The 19,837-nt window shown below is 40.5% G+C and overlaps 1 protein-coding gene across 4 annotated transcripts in view; it reads left to right on the forward strand.

The window, feature by feature from the left end:
• The window catches only part of LOC149154414 (uncharacterized), a 361,061-nt gene that overhangs the window by 184,927 nt on the left and 156,297 nt on the right, over positions 1–19,837 (forward strand). The window lies entirely within an intron of this gene.

Here is a 19,837-nt window from a genome sequence, read left to right on the forward strand (position 1 = left end):
TATGCTATCGCATCCGTCACAATCGCATATGTTGTGAAGCCTTGCCACACCCAAGCGCCGATTGCGATGAATGTTGCGGACCCAATGTGACATTATAACATGGTTAAATGCTACGTCGCATCCGGTTCATCGGAGCAGTGGAGGATCGGCCATCGGTGAAGTCATGGGTTGATGTATAAAGCGCCCCCAGAAGCCTCATCTCGCCAATTGCGATTGTGATTGTCGATTGCAATGGAGCTATGGACCTGATACAAGAATAGAAGTGGGTAAACTAAATTTGAAATCCGTCGTTAGTGTTTCTCCCTGTTTTTCATATATTTCCCTGTGTATTTGATATTTGCCATGCGCTGGGTTTTTGAGGTAAAAATACATTAAGGAACGGTCTTGATAGTTCAGGAGGTTGAACTATGGCAATTATGATTGCGATAGGATGTGGCTGTCCGTTAAGTGAAGCGGCCCCTGTGTATGCCTGTGATCATGAGAAAATAGGAGTGTTGTCACAATTTTGATATATGTGTCCTCTATGTATGACTCAGTTCTTGCCATTGATTCAACGTGTCTTGTGAGCATGAATAGACGAAGGAAACTGAAAGCTAGGAAGCTGAAGAAGCAAGCGAGCACAGAGGAAATGACAGCGAGCGAGAAGGAAGCCAAAGAGCCAGCGAGTAAGAGGAAACGAATGGACAGAGGCATGGGAATGCATAAAAGCAGCAAAAACAGAGGACTGCTGTGACTGTTGGTGTTGTGAAGTACTAGAATGTGTGGGAGCAGAAGCAACAAAGGTGGTTAAGCGTTGTATGAAGTTGCTGGTGAATGCTGGTGAAGGCTGCTGCAGCGGTTGAACACTGTTGAAATAGTTGGAGAAAACAACAGAACAAAAAGAGGGTCCAGCAGAACAAAAAGAGGGTTGAAGGACCAAGAGGACAAGAGACATTTGGAGGGTAGAAGTTGCCAGCAGAGAAGCAGTCTTGCTGAAACATTCACCGTGACATTAGAACATTCGCTTGAACTGAAAACAGGTTCTTATGCAGAGTTTAAGTGCAGTTGTAGTGGACTCACTAGAGTAGTGTGGAGATATGATCAGAGGTCAGCTATTGGAGACTCTGTGTGAATGGTAGGAAGAGTTGTAAAGACTCCTACAAGAGAAGACATGGTTGTCATTGATACTGTAGTTTGGAGACCACAGGGAAGTTGTAAATAGACAAAACTTAGCAGAAAAGAGTTCTGAGAGCAGAACAACACTATCAAATGAATCTTGATATGTAAGAAGGATTGGTGTCCTTGGGGCTGGTGCCTCAGAAGTATGGAAGGATTGAAGTCTTTGGGAGTTGGTGCTCCTAAGTCCAAGATTGGTGTCTTGGCAAAATAGGGTTGGTGCTCTGGAGGTTGGAGCCTCACCAAAGTCCAAGTTAGAGCTTGGCAATTGATTGTAACCATCTATATTTTGTATCTATTTTACTGCACAGTTTATGTTAATAAAAGCATTTATTCTTGTTGTTCATCTTATGTTCTGAATATATATGTTTTAACTGGTGAAACAATAGTGGGAAAAAGAAATACTGATTCATCCCCCCTCTCAGTGTTTCCAACAATTGGTATCAGAGCAGGTACCTTCATTCAAAGCTTAACAGCTTGAAGGTCAACATTTAGAACACAAATGGCGAGGTCAATGAAGAAAGTCTCCAATCCTCCTAAGGATGTGTCTCCCTCTACTACTAAAATAGAAGACAATCAATTTGATGATGCTCCAAGGCTCAATGGGAACTTTAATATATGGGAAGCAAGAATGAGGAATTTCTTACAGACTCAAGGCATTGAAATCTGGAAATTAGTGATGATGATAGTAGGATGGATAGAGAATCCAAGGAGTACAATGCAAAAGCAGTAAAGGCAATCTTGAATGGGCTCCCTAATTTTGTAAAGAACAATCTAGGAAAAGATTCATCAACAAAGGGCATATGGGACAAACTTCATGATCTTCACTCAAAAGGAGCACTGACCATGACCATTAATCAAGAAGGAGATCCTGAATCCATCATAGAAGCTGAAAATGAGAATGATGACATCAAGGCTAAAGCAGACCTAGAAGATGAAGAGAATGAAAAAAGACTTTGTAGAAGAACTCCTTGCTCAACTTATGACTGTCATGGAAGAGATTAACAATTTGAAAAAGGAAAATGAGGCACTTAAGAAGATAGCTCCAGTTGGCGACCAAGATCAAACAAGAAAGAAAGTTGACCTCATCAAGCTTCAAGTACAAGAAAGGGATGAAGAGCTTGCCAAGCTTAAGAAGGAATATCATCAAAGCAAAAGAAAGCATCATGAAGAAGTCATATTGTTAAATTTGGACAACTAGGTCCAAACTCCATGTTCTGATGCTCAGATTAAGAGGCTAATATTTTTGTTGGATTCCTCTTTCTGAGAGGTGTAAAATCCATATAAAAATAGTCTTAATCCGATGAGCAGAACTTATATTGTGAATTTATTATTCTTAATAAATTATATGTGCAAGGTCAGCCAGTTTTGTAATGTAGGCTCACATGCCCAACAGATGTGTCACACACCCTCATTGATGGATATATATACAGGAAAAGTTGGAGAGAATTTTATCACAACTCAACTCACATCTTCCTCTCTCATCTTAGAGAGTACGCTACCTGGAGGACGAATTTCAGCCACACGTGGGAAGGACGAAGAGGACAGACCGTACGGATTTTCTGCTGCTAGGGTTTCGCAGAAAGTTTGACCAGCGTTGACTTTGGTCAACGCTTGGTCCAATCAAGCTGAAAATTGGTGGAAAGTTCGATTTTTGAAGGCCGTACTATCTGGCACAAAAATCGAGGTCAAAGGGTTGACCGTTTTGCTGCTGCGTTGACTTTTAGCTTGCTGCCCCTGCGTTGACTTTTCAGGACAGCGTTGACTTTTTGTAGAATTGACTTGGGTTGACTCATCTACTAGTTGGAGGGATCTTGTGACACATCTGGGCTGGCTGACCAAAGGAAACTTTGCTGGTTGAAGCATCCTGTTGACCGCCGAAACAAAAACACACATTTTTCTTGTTTCTGATTTGTCTTCTGTAAGATCTGCTTATATGTTCTATCTGCATTTTGCTTAACTACTTGTATGATTGCTGTGAGAAAAGTGAAATTGCTCTTAGCATAGAACATCTACAAAACTTTACACATATCCATGACAAATCAATTGGATAAAGCAAAGAAGCAGGAAGATATCTTGTCAAGCCAACTTGAACAAAGGCACAAGAGCTTGAACAAACTTGAAGAAGAGATTGGTCAGTACAAGGTAGAGGTCTCCTCCCTTAAGTCTCAATTACAAGAAGCCAGGAAACAGGCACAAGGAGCTGAGAAGAGAATGGAGAGCAGTCAAGCAAAAAATGAAGAAATCTTCAAAATGAAGTCAAATATCATCTCCCTTAAAATAGAAGCAGATGAAGCTACTCCTATCAAGGAAGAAACTGAGAAACAACTTGCTAAGAAGAATAATGAGTGTGAAAGATTGGAAGAAGAGGTTGTCTTCCTCAGAACAAAGGTTGAAGGGATGAACAAAATCTTGAAGAGCTCTCAAGCCTTGGATGACATGCTCAGCTATCACAGATGTCCATCTGATAAATCACGTCTCGGATATGTAGGTGAATCCTCAAACAAGAATGAAAATGCTTTAAGCAAAAGAGATGTGAAGAAGTCAGAAAGAAATGGTGATGCTCCCAGCTCCTGCAAAGGCAAGGAGAAAAATCAACGCTACAATAGAAGAAATCCTGCTCCAAGAAGAAACCCAACTCCAAGAAGAAACCCAACTCCAAGAAGAAATGCAGATGATGTCAAAGATGCAAGAGACAATGGTTATGATCAAAGGATCTCAAGGCAGATAGGCTTCAGAAGTACATCAAGGAAACCTCCATCTCCCAAAGTTCATTTTTTGGTTATTATTATTCTTGTTCAAACTTTGGTCATGTTAGTGTCAGTCTTTCCAGCCTTCCTACAGTGATCAAATGTGCTCTTACAAAGTGATTTTGAAGTGTCAAGGTCAAATTTTGTCATTTCAAAGAGTTTTCAAGCAAAATTTGGTCACTAGGCATTAGGTCTAGGGTTTGCCCAAATGTCAGTCCATGTCATCATTCAGCTGAGTTTATCATCATTCATAGGGTTGTCATTATCATGTCAGTGTCAAATGAGTCATTTTACACTTTGTTCATGCTTCAGTTGCCACCCAGGCAAGGTCATTTCCCTCTCCTAGGGTTTTGAAGGCAATTTCTCTTGGATGGTCAAATCACCGGCAAAAATTGTTTCCAGATGTTCATACACCTTCCCCTACCCTTCACCTACCTTATCAAACACTTCCCAACACTCAGATCCCCCAAATTCCTCATTTTTGCACAAACCCTAGTTTCTAGCTACAACCTGGCAATTTTCTAGGTTGGGCCTGTGTTTCGCCCTTTTGGACCCCTTCCGCTCACTCAATCTCTGAGATTCCACTTTCCCCTGCTTCCTAACATCCCTCCCTACTCCCAAAAATTTTCTCAAGAATTTAGAACCCCCTTATCCCCTTCATTTCGCTTCGACAAAATTCCTTGTTTCACACATCGGGACAAGTTTTACTAAAATGATGGTTCTGAGCAATCAAAGATGAATTTTGCAAAACTGAGAGAGGTTTTTGTCCAAAACATGCCAAGGAAGAGAAACCTCCTTCACTTTTTGCACAGGTGTCATGGTTTGAGAGAAATGTCAAGAATACCGTTGCCTCAGGAGAATCAAAGGCACCTCTGAAGTGACCTTGGGAAAATCAAGTTTTCTCCTAGCTTGGTTGGCCAAATGACTTTCTTGATGGATAAAATGATAACTAGACACAAAGAGCTTTCCAATGAGCTATCATGAGCTCAATTTGGGGTTGAGGAAGGCATTCAAAAGTTGACTGCAACAGCACTCTTCCTTGAGGCAGCCTCATTGGGCACTTTTTGACCAGTCTTGGGAGATTTGATTTTTGACAGGTCAAATCAACTCCAAATTGAAAAATTCCGGTTGGGTTGGAAAGTAGACTCAAAGACCTTTCCAACGAGCTATCCTGCACCCAATTCCGACACCGGGAAGGCCTCCAAAAGCCTCCTGCAAAAGCGCGACCACTCAAAGGCCTCTCTGCAGTGTATTTTCCTAAGGGGCGCGACCACTCAGGCTGTAAGTGCCAAATTGACTCAAATTTCCTCCAAATTTGCAAATTGGAGTGAGGTAGGCCTCCTAAACATTTTAAGTGATGGTGCCATGGATTCAATGATTGGTTTTTGCTCATGTTCACCATGCAAAAAATTATCAAAAGATAGGTTAAGTGACTTGTTGTTTTGCAAGCTTATGCTAGGGTTTGTTTGTTTTTCAAGGTTCTTTATTCCTTTGTTCCCTCCATTTGTTTTCCCATTATAAAATCACAAATGTTAAAGTGTTGTTGTTATCAACTCATTTGCAAAGAAATGCTAAAACCCCAGCCCAATTCCATGAAACCCAAATCCCTTCTAAACCCTATTCAAACCCTAGTTTCCCTCATATATCATGCTCAAACCCTAAACACTATTGCACACAGCAAACATATGTAAAAGGCAGCAGCAAACTTCAACGCTCCTATCCCTGCACAAGCACAATTTGAAACATCATCAACAATCAAAGTCTGGCAATTTATTCCTGTATATCATGCTGCCCTTCTTGTTGTTATCTTCTCTTGGAGGCCTCCATTGAATCCAGTTCAACTTCTCACAGTGCGGCAAAGGCCTTTGTTTTGAAACGCCTTGCTTACACTTTGCTTTGAGAAATAACGAAAGTATTGTTTCTGGTGGTTCAGCATTGTCATACAAAAGAAACTTGATGCTTTAGTCTTTATGAAATTAGTCGCTGCAATGAAAGAAAATATCCATGATGATAGCCTGTACAAATTTCTGGGCCAGATGTTTGATGCAGATGTTCTAAATGTAGAATTTGGTGGTTTTCCAAAGGGCCAAGGATATCCGCAAGAAGAATACTTTCGAAGTTGCCTTTTTCTGTTTCATATGGTTTCAATTTGGCTTGAAATCTCCTCTTTATGCACTTGTATGATGAAGGCCATATTTGATGAGCAGACATCCAATGCAGTGAAGAGATGGCACCGGGTTGCCAAAAGTAACATGAAGCGGAACAAAAGATCGGGTACTTTCTCTGGATTTAAAAGAGGAGAATCTTCAAATCAAGGATCCTCCCCAGCGCATTTGCTGCACAGGGACAAAACACTCTTCTCTAGTATTCAGTACAAGGTTGGACATTTTAACAGAATTAAGCTACTCCTTATTCAGTCTCATTTTAAATTCGGTAGAAGATTGTTGGACTGTATGTTTGACAGTGATAGACTGTATCGAAGGTATGCTTGAAATTGTGTTGAAAAGAGAAAGCCTTCATGTGTCTAAAGGCACACAAAATACTGTAGAAGACTTGCAATTGGGTACGAGCATTGATACTGAAATGCCTCCATGCGTTGAAAGCCGGCTTGATCGTTGTGAGTTGAATAAGCAGGGTTGTTATGCCTCCAGGCTCATGGTGTCTCTCTGTCATTGTTGGTGGATGTGTCTGGATAAGCTTGACGTGGAGGGAGATCTTGATAGCAGAGTGTATAATAAAGTGAAGCAAATGACTAAATATGTAATACAGCTAGATTCTTCCAGTTACCTTCTATACTATCTAATTCCAGCTTTATCGAAATCATGTTATGCTTATCGATTTGGACTGTTAGATGGTTGCAAAGTGATTAATGATACAGATGCTACTACACATGTCACAGACACAAATATGGAGATATATTTCTGTCTATTTCAAGATCACTTTTGGGCTCAAAATGAAAATTTAACTTTGGATGGCAGCCAGGGCACGATTTAACATAATTGACTGCAAGGGAAGTGTGCGGACTGTATTTGCAAGGGAGTTTTTCAAAGGCTGTCGGATGGTCGACTTGAGACATGGCGAAATATTGCTATCAGTTTTCTTTTTACCATTTACAAGGCAGGGTGAATATGTCAAGGAGTTCAAGCGTGCTCGGCGCAGAGATGATGACATTGCACTTGTAAATGCAGATGTGCATAGCGCGTTTTTTTAAATTACAGTTACCTTCTGGGCCCTTGATTGAAAATTCACCAGGCATAAAGCCTGGAACCCTGATAGCTTGTGATTGGGTCTGTATTCCTGGCCTTCAAAGGTTGCAGCATCTCAAGAAATATGCTCATTCACGTCGAGTCAAGGTGCAATATTCAGAAGGAATATCAAAATTAAATCCAACGAAGATTGAAATTTGTTTTCACAGGAATGCATCACTGGGATTGGGACAATGTCTGCAAAATGAGTGGAAAGCACTTGACAAGGGTTCATGGACTGCTCTCATGTCACCTTTTGAAACAAAATTTATTGATATTAGAATGCCGGGCACGCTGTTTGATTCTCTCACAATTTCGGTTGAAGAAACGGAAAAGCACAATATATGCTGTTTTGTATGGATCAATTGTTGGGCTTGGGTCAGTAATTCCACGTTACGTATCAGGATTGGTTCATTCCATGCTTCAAGAATTAGGCTTTGGTGAGGAAATGTTTAATCCTGTAGCGGCGTTTCTTCTGTTATGTGTTATCCTGACAGGAGCATGGTTGGGTTATTGAGGAGTGAGAAAACTAGTTCTTTCGGAAGATGGGAGTGTGGACATAGGTACAGCCCAGTTTGTTGCGTGGGCAATTCGCATAGTGGCATCTGTTATGATTCTTCAGAGTTCCCATGATTCATTGTTGGCACTACTGATGCTGATTGTTGGAGTAACTTTTACATCAGCTGCTAGACATATGGCTTTCACAATGCCAAGATCCAGATCACGGTGCGATCTTTGGAGATTTTGTGGGATCGAGGGCGATGTGGCGCTTAGAAGGTGGAGCTTTTGAATGCAGCCATGTAAACTGCTCTCGGTTTAGTTGTCACCATAAGCCGAATCGGTGGAATATTAGTTTGAAGGTCGTTGTATTGGCAAATGTAACGTGGCAAATCGAACTTAAGTCCAGATTATCTATTATAGCCACAAATGCGATTTGGTTTCATCTCTTAAATGGTAGATCTGCGCTCCAATTTTGGCCAATCATCAGCAGATTTAGAGCAGATTTAGAGGAAGAGGGACGTTGCATTATTTTAGGATGATGTAACTCTCCTTTCTAATTTTAATAATTGTAGTGGAAATAGCGCAGAGGTCCTGGGGTTGATTGGTTTTCCCCCAGCTGTATTTTGTTTCATATTTTTGTGATGTTAGTTAAAACAACGCCCCTGTTTTGGGCAGCAGTTTTATTTTTATTGTATTAAAAATGTCATTTTTAAAGAAAAAAAAAGAGAGAGAGAGAGAAGTCAGAGGAGAGTTTTTTTTGAGCGCTGGGAGCTGCTGGAGAAGCAGAGAGCTTTTTATTGTACAGTTTTGTGACAGAGATTTTTAATGAAATTATGCAGCTCTGACTTCGGAGATTCATGTGGTATGTTGATTTAGCATAAGTTTTCCCTTTGTCTCATATGTAAACTGTTATGTTTCATTCACCTCATGATCATATCTAATTGAGCAAATGAAGTGTTTAGGTAGGAATTCATAGTATTGTATGCTCCTCCTATAAATTTGCTCATATTCAATGTTTTCTCCTGTTTAAGGAGGATTCAAAGTATTATTTGCCCTCCTTAGCTCCTCACCAGTCTTGCCATCCCATTTAAAATCTAGATTTGGTGCTAAATTGCTTGCCTACCTTGCCTCAGTTGATAATCTGTGTAGTCATTATATTTCTCTGTTCAAAGCTGTGATTTTGCCCATGCAGCCCAGAAAAGCCCCGTCATTTAATTAAAAACCCCAAACAAACCTTCCTTATCAATTTACTAGCCTAAGATCTTTATTCCTAATTGGGTCAGCTCATCCTATTGAAAGATCTACCGAATCTGACCCGAGAGAGCCTTCGCATACTTCGTAGGGCTAGCTACGAGGTGAAATGGTTTGATGTAGCCTTGAAGGTTTACCTTCCTCAGCCTAGGGTGAAATCTCAAGCGCTAACATAGTGGCGACCATACTGGGGAGAACAAACTTGTTTGTGGGTTGATGTGTTTGTTTCATAAGTTTTAGACGGAGCTTGAAGTTACGCCAGGAGCCTTCGAAAACGCTCTTGTTTTACATCAGCGTTAGTAGATAAACGCTGCTTCAGTCAATCTCCGTGAGCTTGTGAATACGACCACTTCAATTGCATTTTACCCCAGTACATGTATCAAGTTCAGATCTGATTGTTGATAGTGGACAACGATCAGACACTTGAAAGGCTGAAATCATTCACTGGCGACTCCTTCACTGAAAACTCCAGAGATCGATGTTTCATGGTGACTTCACTGCAGATAGATCAGTGGCTTTGAGATTTTCAAGATGGATCAGATTGCAAGAAGATATGCTCCCTTGAGCCGAGATCACATTCCAGGTTTTCCGAATAAAATTCCGAAGGTAGATTGGTCAAGGAATTTGCCTACATTTAATGATGATGGTAAGAAGGACGCTGCTCTACATTTGGTTAGATTTCATATGCATATTCGCAAGTTGAAGGTGGATTTTCCTGAAGATTGCTTAATGAAGATATTCTTGGCCACTCTGGAAGGTAAAGCTCAATCATGGTATGAAAGTTTGCCGCCTGCTTGTATTTACTGTTTGAAGGATTTTCATGTCTTGTTCATTGAAAGATATCAAGCATCTTATCCATCATTAAATTTGGTTCATGACTGTTGCAAGCATGCTTATAGTTTTATTGAAAGCCTTGAGAAGTATTATGAAGATGATAATTTTATGGACGTTGAGATCATGGAGGCTTTGTATGAGAATCCATTTCAGCAACATGAAGAGAACCTAGAGGATTCCCATAGAGACGATCATGAAAATTTGCAGCAGGACCAAGATCTTAGTATGGTGGAAAATAAAAAAATTTCGCCTCTTGACAATCAACAGAAGTTGCATGAAATGGATCAGCAGTATGAGGAAAATCTGTATACTCCTTCACTTGAAATCAATGAAGACAATCACTGTTTGAGCAGAAGAAAACAAAATGCATTATCTCCTTTGTCCGAAGAGGAGATAGATCAGCTCTTGAGAGGTCTTGCTCCAGCTCAAGTTAATGCAGATTTGCAGTGCACACATGGTCAAGAAGATGATGGTGGACCTTCTTCCTCTTCTGAAAAGTATGACAGTCTTGTAAGCAGCTTTATAGATCAGCAGGTTGAAATTTGTTATATGGCTGAAGATGGTGAAAGAGAAGAGCTCATTTCAGATCTGCCCACAGAAGAAGACAGCATGCAAAGCCTGCATGAGGAGGTAATTCAGTCAGTTCATGAAAATCAAGATGAGATCTTCATTCAAGTAAGTGAAACAGTTCCTTTGGATGAGTTTATGGTAGATGATAGAACTGTCATTTTTGCACCTCAAGAATCAGCTGAAGTTTCTTTCCTTATGATTGAAGAATGTAATGAGAATCCGGCTGTCATATCATATGAAGATCACCTACCATATTGTCTGACCACCGAAGATTATAGCATACAGGATTACCTTTCAGATTCTTCATATGTTTCATGTGCTGAAATGTTTTTCCAAGAAGAGATCTGCTCATCTACTTGTTCAGAATTTTTTGAAGCCCATGAGCATACTTTTATCGAAGCACATGATGAAGGAAGATCAGAGTTTGAAGCAAAGGACACCTTGATCTTTCAGCAGGAGGTGGCAGTGGCAAATCTTCATGTTTTTCACGATCCTCTAGCAAGTTTGTTGCAGCCAGCAGTGATAGTGTTTATTGCAGTGTTCAGTGATGAAGGAGATCACGGTCAGCTATGTTTTTGGATGCCCAGGGATAGGTTTGTAATGTTGACCAGAAGATCTGATAAGAAGAATCAATCAAGAAGGCATCTGCTTGATTGGTTGCATTGGCATTTTGATATAGTTTGATGGTATTTTGTCTTGTAAGAAACACAGGTGGTTGTCATCATGATTTCAAATCTTGATGGACTGCTGCCCTTCATAAGCTTTGTAAGTTTTGTTTTAAGTCAAGTCATGAGTCATTTGTGTTTGGTCTGTTGAGTAAGTTTTTCAAGTTATTTCAGTTTGCCATCGAGTCGGTTTGAGTCAAGCATCAGTTAAGTTTCAGTCAATTGTCTAAGTCAAATAAAGTTGTTTTTGAGTTGGTCACATGTGAATAAATGACTCCATCGCCCAATGATTGTAAGGCACTGGTCTGCTCTCCCAGAGGTCTAAGGTTCTTGGCACCTCCAAGGAGCTACCATCCCCATTGGAGCCAATGTTAGTGTCAGTCTTTCCAGCCTTCCTACAGTGATCAAATGTGCTCTTACAAAGTGATTTTGAAGTGTCAAGGTCAAATTTTGTCATTTCAAAGAGTTTTCAAGCAAAATTTGGTCACTAGGCATTAGGTCTAGGGTTTGCCCAAATGTCAGTCCATGTCATCATTCAACTGAGTTTATCATCATTCATAGGGTTGTCATTATCATGTCAGTGTCAAATGAGTCATTTTACACTTTGTTCATGCTTCAGTTGCCACCCAGGCAAGGTCATTTCCCTCTCCTAGGGTTTTGAAGGCAATTTCTCTTGGATGGTCAAATCACCGGCAAAAATTGTTTCTAGATGTTCATACACCTTCCCCTACCCTTCACCTACCTTATCAAACACTTCCCAACACTCTAAAGGCACACAAAATACTGTAGAAGACTTGCAATTGGGTACGAGCATTGATACTGAAATGCCTCCATGCGTTGAAAGCCGGCTTGATCGTTGTGAGTTGAATAAGCAGGGTTGTTATGCCTCCAGGCTCATGGTGTCTCTCTGTCATTGTTGGTGGATGTGTCTGGATAAGCTTGACGTGGAGGGAGATCTTGATAGCAGAGTGTATAATAAAGTGAAGCAAATGACTAAATATGTAATACAGCTAGATTCTTCCAGTTACCTTCTATACTATCTAATTCCAGCTTTATCGAAATCATGTTATGCTTATCGATTTGGACTGTTAGATGGTTGCAAAGTGATTAATGATACAGATGCTACTACACATGTCACAGACACAAATATGGAGATATATTTCTGTCTATTTCAAGATCACTTTTGGGCTCAAAATGAAAATTTAACTTTGGATGGCAGCCAGGGCACGATTTAACATAATTGACTGCAAGGGAAGTGTGCGGACTGTATTTGCAAGGGAGTTTTTCAAAGGCTATCGGATGGTCGACTTGAGACATGGCGAAATATTGCTATCAGTTTTCTTTTTACCATTTACAAGGCAGGGTGAATATGTCAAGGAGTTCAAGCGTGCTCGGCGCAGAGATGATGACATTGCACTTGTAAATGCAGATGTGCATAGCGCGTTTTTTTAAATTACAGTTACCTTCTGGGCCCTTGATTGAAAATTCACCAGGCATAAAGCCTGGAACCCTGATAGCTTGTGATCGGGTCTGTATTCCTGGCCTTCAAAGGTTGCAGCATCTCAAGAAATATGCTCATTCACGTCGAGTCAAGGTGCAATATTCAGAAGGAATATCAAAATTAAATCCAACGAAGATTGAAATTTGTTTTCACAGGAATGCATCACTGGGATTGGGACAATGTCTGCAAAATGAGTGGAAAGCACTTGACAAGGGTTCATGGACTGCTCTCATGTCACCTTTTGAAACAAAATTTATTGATATTAGAATGCCGGGCACGCTGTTTGATTCTCTCACAATTTCGGTTGAAGAAACGGAAAAGCACAATATATGTTGTTTTGTATGGATCAATTGTTGGGCTTGGGTCAGTAATTCCACGTTACGTATCAGGATTGGTTCATTCCATGCTTCAAGAATTAGGCTTTGGTGAGGAAATGTTTAATCCTGTAGCGGCGTTTCTTCTGTTATGTGTTATCCTGACAGGAGCATGGTTGGGTTATTGAGGAGTGAGAAAACTAGTTCTTTCGGAAGATGGGAGTGTGGACATAGGTACAGCCCAGTTTGTTGCGTGGGCAATTCGCATAGTGGCATCTGTTATGATTCTTCAGAGTTCCCATGATTCATTGTTGGCACTACTGATGCTGATTGTTGGAGTAACTTTTACATCAGCTGCTAGACATATGGCTTTCACAATGCCAAGATCCAGATCACGGTGCGATCTTTGGAGATTTTGTGGGATCGAGGGCGATGTGGCGCTTAGAAGGTGGAGCTTTTGAATGCAGCCATGTAAACTGCTCTCGGTTTAGTTGTCACCATAAGCCGAATCGGTGGAATATTAGTTTGAAGGTCGTTGTATTGGCAAATGTAACGTGGCAAATCGAACTTAAGTCCAGATTATCTATTATAGCCACAAATGCGATTTGGTTTCATCTCTTAAATGGTAGATCTGCGCTCCAATTTTGGCCAATCATCAGCAGATTTAGAGCAGATTTAGAGGAAGAGGGACGTTGCATTATTTTAGGATGATGTAACTCTCCTTTCTAATTTTAATAATTGTAGTGGAAATAGCGCAGAGGTCCTGGGGTTGATTGGTTTTCCCCCAGCTGTATTTTGTTTCATATTTTTGTGATGTTAGTTAAAACAGCGCCCCTGTTTTGGGCAGCAGTTTTATTTTTATTGTATTAAAAATGTCATTTTTAAAGAAAAAAGAGAGAGAGAGAGAGAGAAGTCAGAGGAGAGTTTTTTCTAAGCGCTGGGAGCTGCTGGAGAAGCAGAGAGCTTTTTATTGTACAGTTTTGTGACAGAGATTTTTAATGAAATTATGCAGCTCTGACTTCGGAGATTCATGTGGTATGTTGATTTAGCATAAGTTTTCCCTTTGTCTCATATGTAAACTGTTATGTTTCATTCACCTCATGATCATATCTAATTGAGCAAATGAAGTGTTTAGGTAGGAATTCATAGTATTGTATGCTCCTCCTATAAATTTGCTCATATTCAATGTTTTCTCCTGTTTAAGGAGGATTCAAAGTATTATTTGCCCTCCTTAGCTCCTCACCAGTCTTGCCATCCCATTTAAAATCTAGATTTGGTGCTAAATTGCTTGCCTACCTTGCCTCAGTTGATAATCTGTGTAGTCATTATATTTCTCTGTTCAAAGCTGTGATTTTGCCCATGCAGCCCAGAAAAGCCCCGTCATTTAATTAAAAACCCCAAACAAACCTTCCTTATCAATTTACTAGCCTAAGATCTTTATTCCTAATTGGGTCAGCTCATCCTATTGAAAGATCTACCGAATTTGACTCGAGAGAGCATTCTCATACCTTGTAGGGCTAGCTACGAGGTGAAATGGTTTGATGTAGCCTTGAAGGTTTACCTTCCTCAGCCTAGGGTGAAATCTCAAGCGCTAACAGGTCACATGGCAAAAGACTGTAAAGCATATCATAAAGATAGATGTTATGGTCCCCAACCATCTCATAGAGATAGATGTTGTAGTCTCCGACGACCTCCAAGAAACAATTTTGCAGGAAGAAATCATGAATTCTTATTCATGAACAATGTAGAATGCTTCAAGTGTCATAACATTGGTCATATGACACGTGATTGTAACTTAACATGGGCTCTTACACAAGCTAGAACCATGCAAAAGAAGAAAGTTACACAAGTATGGAGAAGGAAGGAAATACAATCCGAAAGTCCCTTGAGTTCTTCAGCCAACAACATATGTCATTGGCCTAAATTTTTGAGAATCTAAGCATTTTATAAGAAGACTCTGCCAAAAGGAGACGATGCATACAGTTAGGGGGAGCCTGTAATTCTTAATCATTATCGCTGAAGCTATTAGTAAAAAGGTCCTTATGAAATCCTTGCTGAACTATATTAACAGTCATTCTTTGATGAAGATCGTGTCTTAGGAGCACTCCATTGAAGCATATGATCCTATAACCATTCTTTGGACTGTTGTTAAAGAAATAGGGCAAACAACCATGGTGATGTTATCATAGAAGTTTATGTATTAACTCAGGAATTAAATGTGAGAACAGATAAATTCTGGGCAACATATAACAAACTGAAGCGTTGCAAAAAGATGTAGATCAACAATTGTATTTAGAAGACAGTCACAGATTGGATATCTGAATCTGCAGAGATATGTACAAGAACACAAGGAAAAGTTGGCTCATAGGAAGGAGAATGTTGTGCAGTCAAGCATAACTTAAGCTGATACAGATCACTTTAGAAATATAGCAACAATAAGGCACAACCCGTCACATTTTTGTCCAAATGCAATGATGATTGAATACTATATGGCAGTAACTTAAGAAGAAGCACAGAGACACAAAGGAACTCAGATCTGAAGAAAGATAGCAAGAAAGACAATCTCAAGGGCATTTTCTCTTGATTCGGACTATGAAGGTCTCTCAATTCTGCCTATGGAGACATCAATATGGATTGAAGCATGAAAGCTTGGACTTGGACACTTGGTGTATGGCCGTTTGCAATCTAAATGAAAGCATTAAAGTAGAGCATCCTTAAGCATTGTTGAAGCCATGATAAAGCAGTTCTGAGACATGAAGAGGGAATAATGTGCAAATTGATGATAAAACATCAATCCTTCTATCTTGAGTAAAAAGAAGAGCACTATGACAAGGGGAGTCACAGACCCGTGAAGATCTACCATTCATGAACAACAGAAGCAGTTTGATAGGGGGAGTCCTAGAGCACTCCTTTGCCATTGATGTCAAAGGGGGAGAGAAGAAGAATATTGCCATCAATAACAAAGGGGGAGATTGTTGACCTAGGTTGTCATTGATGTCAATATGGCAATATTCTGGATACTAGAGGATGACATGAAGCCAAGGGGATGTAGAGCAGATTCATGAAGAGACAGGAGCAAGGCCATCAGGATAGCCAAGCCATAAGCAAAGAGGAGTTACCAAAGGAGGCATATCAAAGCATATTGCAGGATATCAGAGCAAGAGAGGCATTCATATATGCAAGGAGGTCTTTGAAAGACACTGCCAGGCTAGAGGAGCAGATGGAGACGAGAGGAGCTAACAGAGCACGAAGAGCCACCAGAGGAGCAGATGGAGACGAGAGGAGCTAATTGAGCACGAAGCACCACCAGCGGAGCCATATATATATATATGCCATATATATGTCAAAGAATAGGAGCATACACAACTATCGGGAGCCTATATCGGGAGCCTATCGGGAGCGGAAAGGCAAAGCTTATATATGCGGAAACAAAGCAAATAGAGTCATAGAGGATGCAAACAGAGCCATCAGAGTCATCGGAGAGCCATATTAGAGCAAGGGGAACGCTGCTTGTAATACATGCCAAAACAGAGCTATCGGAGCCATATTTATAGACCATACATATATGCCAATGAAGAGGAGCAATGGAGCAGACAGAGTTATCAGGAGCCATCGGAGGAGCAATGGATGCGTTTAACAGTAAACAGAGCCATATATCCACAGATAACACTATCGGGAGCCCATAACACTATCGGCGGCCAAAACTATGAATCCCCGGCAAATACACTATCAGATTGCGCAGATGGACGGCAGATACAACACGACGGGTGGATCCAATGGTTGTGGGCGATGAAGATGCACGGGAGATAGCGAGTGGGGACGGCGGCGGTAAGGGGTATTCCCCGCACCGCTTTCGGAGGTGGGTGGTAAACGTACCATGGCGTGTGATACCATTCATTGCACGACACGTGGATGACGGGACGCGGCCAAAGACCGCTTTATTGTGCGTTAACAAGTGGTTAAGTTACGGCATCAGGAGGAGCGAATGCTGTCGGATCGCTTGGTGGATGATCAGATGGCAGGGATTAAACCGCGCGGCTTTGTCAGATGTGACAAGAATATAAACCATGGTTAATACCATATCGCATCCGCCCATCGCAATGCTACACAGAGGGTTGTCCAATTAGAAGCACCGATAGCGATATGCATACGGACCCGACTACACCAATGCAATATAATTTAATATGCTATTGCATCCGTCACAATCGCATATGTTATGAAGCCTTGCCATACCCAAGCACCGATTGCGATGAACGTTGTGGACCCGATGTGACATTATAACATGGTTAATTGTTACGTCGCATCCGGTTCATCGGAGCAGAGGATCGGCCATCGGCCATTGGCGAAGTCATGGGTTGATGTATAAAGGGCCCCCAGAAGCCTCATCTCGCCGATTGCGATTGTGACTGCCGATTGCGATGGAGCTATGGACTTGATACAGGAATAGAAGTGGGTAAACTACATTTGAAATCCGCTGTTAGTGTTTCTCGCCTGTTTTTCATATATTTCCTTGTGTATTTGATATTTGTCATTCGTTGGGTTTTTGAGGTAAAAATACATTAAGGAACGGTCCCGATAGTTTAGGAGGTTGAACTATGGCGATTATGATTGCAATAGGATGTGGTTGTCCGTTAAGTGAAGCGGCCCTTGTGTATGCCTGTGATCATGAGAAAGCAGGAGCGTTGTCACAATTTTGATATATGTGTCCTCTACATATGACTCAGTTCTTGCCATTGATTCAACGTGTCTTGTGAGCATGAATAGACAAAGGAAACCGAAAGCTGGGAAGCTGAAGAAGCAAGCGAGCACAGAGGAAATGACAACGAGCGAGAAGGAAGCCAAAGAGCCAGCGAGTAAGAGGAAACGAATGGACAGAGGCATGGGAATGCATAAAAGCAGCAAAAACAGAGGACTGTAGTGACTGTTGGTGTTGTGAAGAACCAGAATGTGTGGTAGCAAAAGCAACAGAGGTGGTTAAGCGTTGTATGAAGTTGCTGGTGAATGCTGGTGAAGGCTGCTGCAGCTGTTGAACACTGTTGAAATAGTTGGAGAAAACAACAGAACAGAAAGAGGGTCCAGCAGAACAAAAAGAGGGTTGAAGGACCAATAGGACAAGAGACATTTGGAGGGTAGAAGTTGCCAGCAGAGAAGCAGTCTTGCTGAAACATTCACCGTGACATTAGAACATATGCTTGAACTGAAAGCAGGTTCTTATGCAGAGTTTTAGTGTAGTTGTAGTGGACTCACTAGAGCAATGTGGAGATATAATTAGAGGTCAGCTATTGGAGACTCTATGTGAATGGTAGGAAGAGTTGTAAAGACTCCTTCAAGAGAAGACATTGTTGTCATTGATACTGTAGTTTGGACACTACGGGGAAGTTGTAAATAGACAGAACTCAACAGAAAAGAGTTCTGAGAGCAGAACAACACTATCAAATGAATCTTGATATGTAAAAAGTATAGGAGTCCTTGGGGCTGGTGCCTCAAAAGTATGGAAGGATTGAAGTCTTTGGGAGTTGGTGCTCCTAAGTCCAAGATTGGTGTCTTGGCAAAATAGAGTTGGTGCTCTGGAGGTTGGAGCCTCACCAAAGTCCAAGTTGGAGCTTGGCAACTGATTGTAACCATCTATATTTTGTATCTATTTTACTGCACAGTTTATGTTAATAAAAGCATTTATTCTTGCTGTTCATCTTGTGTTCTAAATATATATGTTTTAACTGGTGAAACAATAGTGGGAAAAAGAAATATTGATTCACCCCCCCTCTCAGTATTTCCAACACATGCAATGTCTAGCTTGATGACCAAAATTTTTACAATAAAAGCAATGCTCAAAAAAGATAGTTTTGTACCTGTTGTAATAGCCATGATTTGAATCAACATTCTTCCTTGGATTTACTCTCTCTTCATTCTTTGGATTTGAGATGGGGCTTTGATGAAATAATCTTTCTTTTTTTGGGATGCTGGAAAGTACGTCAGCATAGCTTTTTGCATTATTCTTAGTACTTGATGATTCTCCTTTAAAACCTATTCCAGATTTGTCATGTTGAGGTTTTTGATTATTTATGATAGAGTCAAGTATTTGAGAGCTTTCCCAACCCCTTTTGACTTGCTCCAATTCCTTCCTCAGAGATACTATTTCAGCTTCACGTTCTTCACAAACTTCTTCTTTCTCTTTTAGCTTTTTTTTCAAGAGGTCTTCCCTTCTTTTTGTTTCCTCGTTTTCTATCTTGAGAGAGATGATTTTATTTCATCTCATTTTCTTCAATGGCACTCGTTAACAATTCATCTACATTTCCTTCTAGCCTTGAATCATCATCATTTGTGAATGCCATGAATAATACTTCTTGGCTTCCATCATGGTCATTTTCTTCATCTGATTCTTCATTACCTCCTTTGCGGTGAGGGAATTGATTAGTTGATTTATTTTTCATGACTACAAATTCATTTTCATCAGACTCATCTTGCTTAGAGAAGAAATTCTTCTTATTGAACCCTTTCTTTTTGTATACCATCCTTTTAGAATTTTCCTCACCATCACTATCATGCTTATGAGGACATTTTGCAGCATAATGACCTATTTTTCCACATTTGAAACAAATAAGAGGGTACTTACCTTTTAGCTCAGATCCTTTCTTTAGTCTTCGTACAAATTGTGCCAATTCGGATTCAACATCGGAGTCATCACTACTGGTATTCCATTCTTTCCCCTTTTTTGATTTTGAGGCCTTGAATGCTGCATCTTTGGAACTTGGGCATCCTTTTCTCATCTCATAGGCAATGAGGATTCCATGAAGTTCATCCATCTTGATGGTATCTAGATCCTTCATTTCTTCTATAGCACTTACTTTGGAGTCAAATTTGTCTGGGAGAGATCTTAAGACCTTTTGAACAATAGTGCTTTCTTCAATGTTTTCTTCCAATCCTTTAAGAGAGTTGACCACTTCAGCTACTCGGAGAAGGTATGATGCAATATCTTCTTCATCATCCATTTTTAGACTTTCAAATTGCTTTCTATGAGTTTGAAGCTTTGCCTTCTTAACTTTGGAGTCCC

Source organism: Pinus tabuliformis, chromosome 9 (genome assembly GCF_031772625.1).
Source record: "Pinus tabuliformis cultivar Carrire ecotype Pingquan chromosome 9, CPIR1, whole genome shotgun sequence".
Classification (NCBI taxonomy): Eukaryota; Viridiplantae; Streptophyta; class Pinopsida; order Pinales; family Pinaceae; genus Pinus; species Pinus tabuliformis.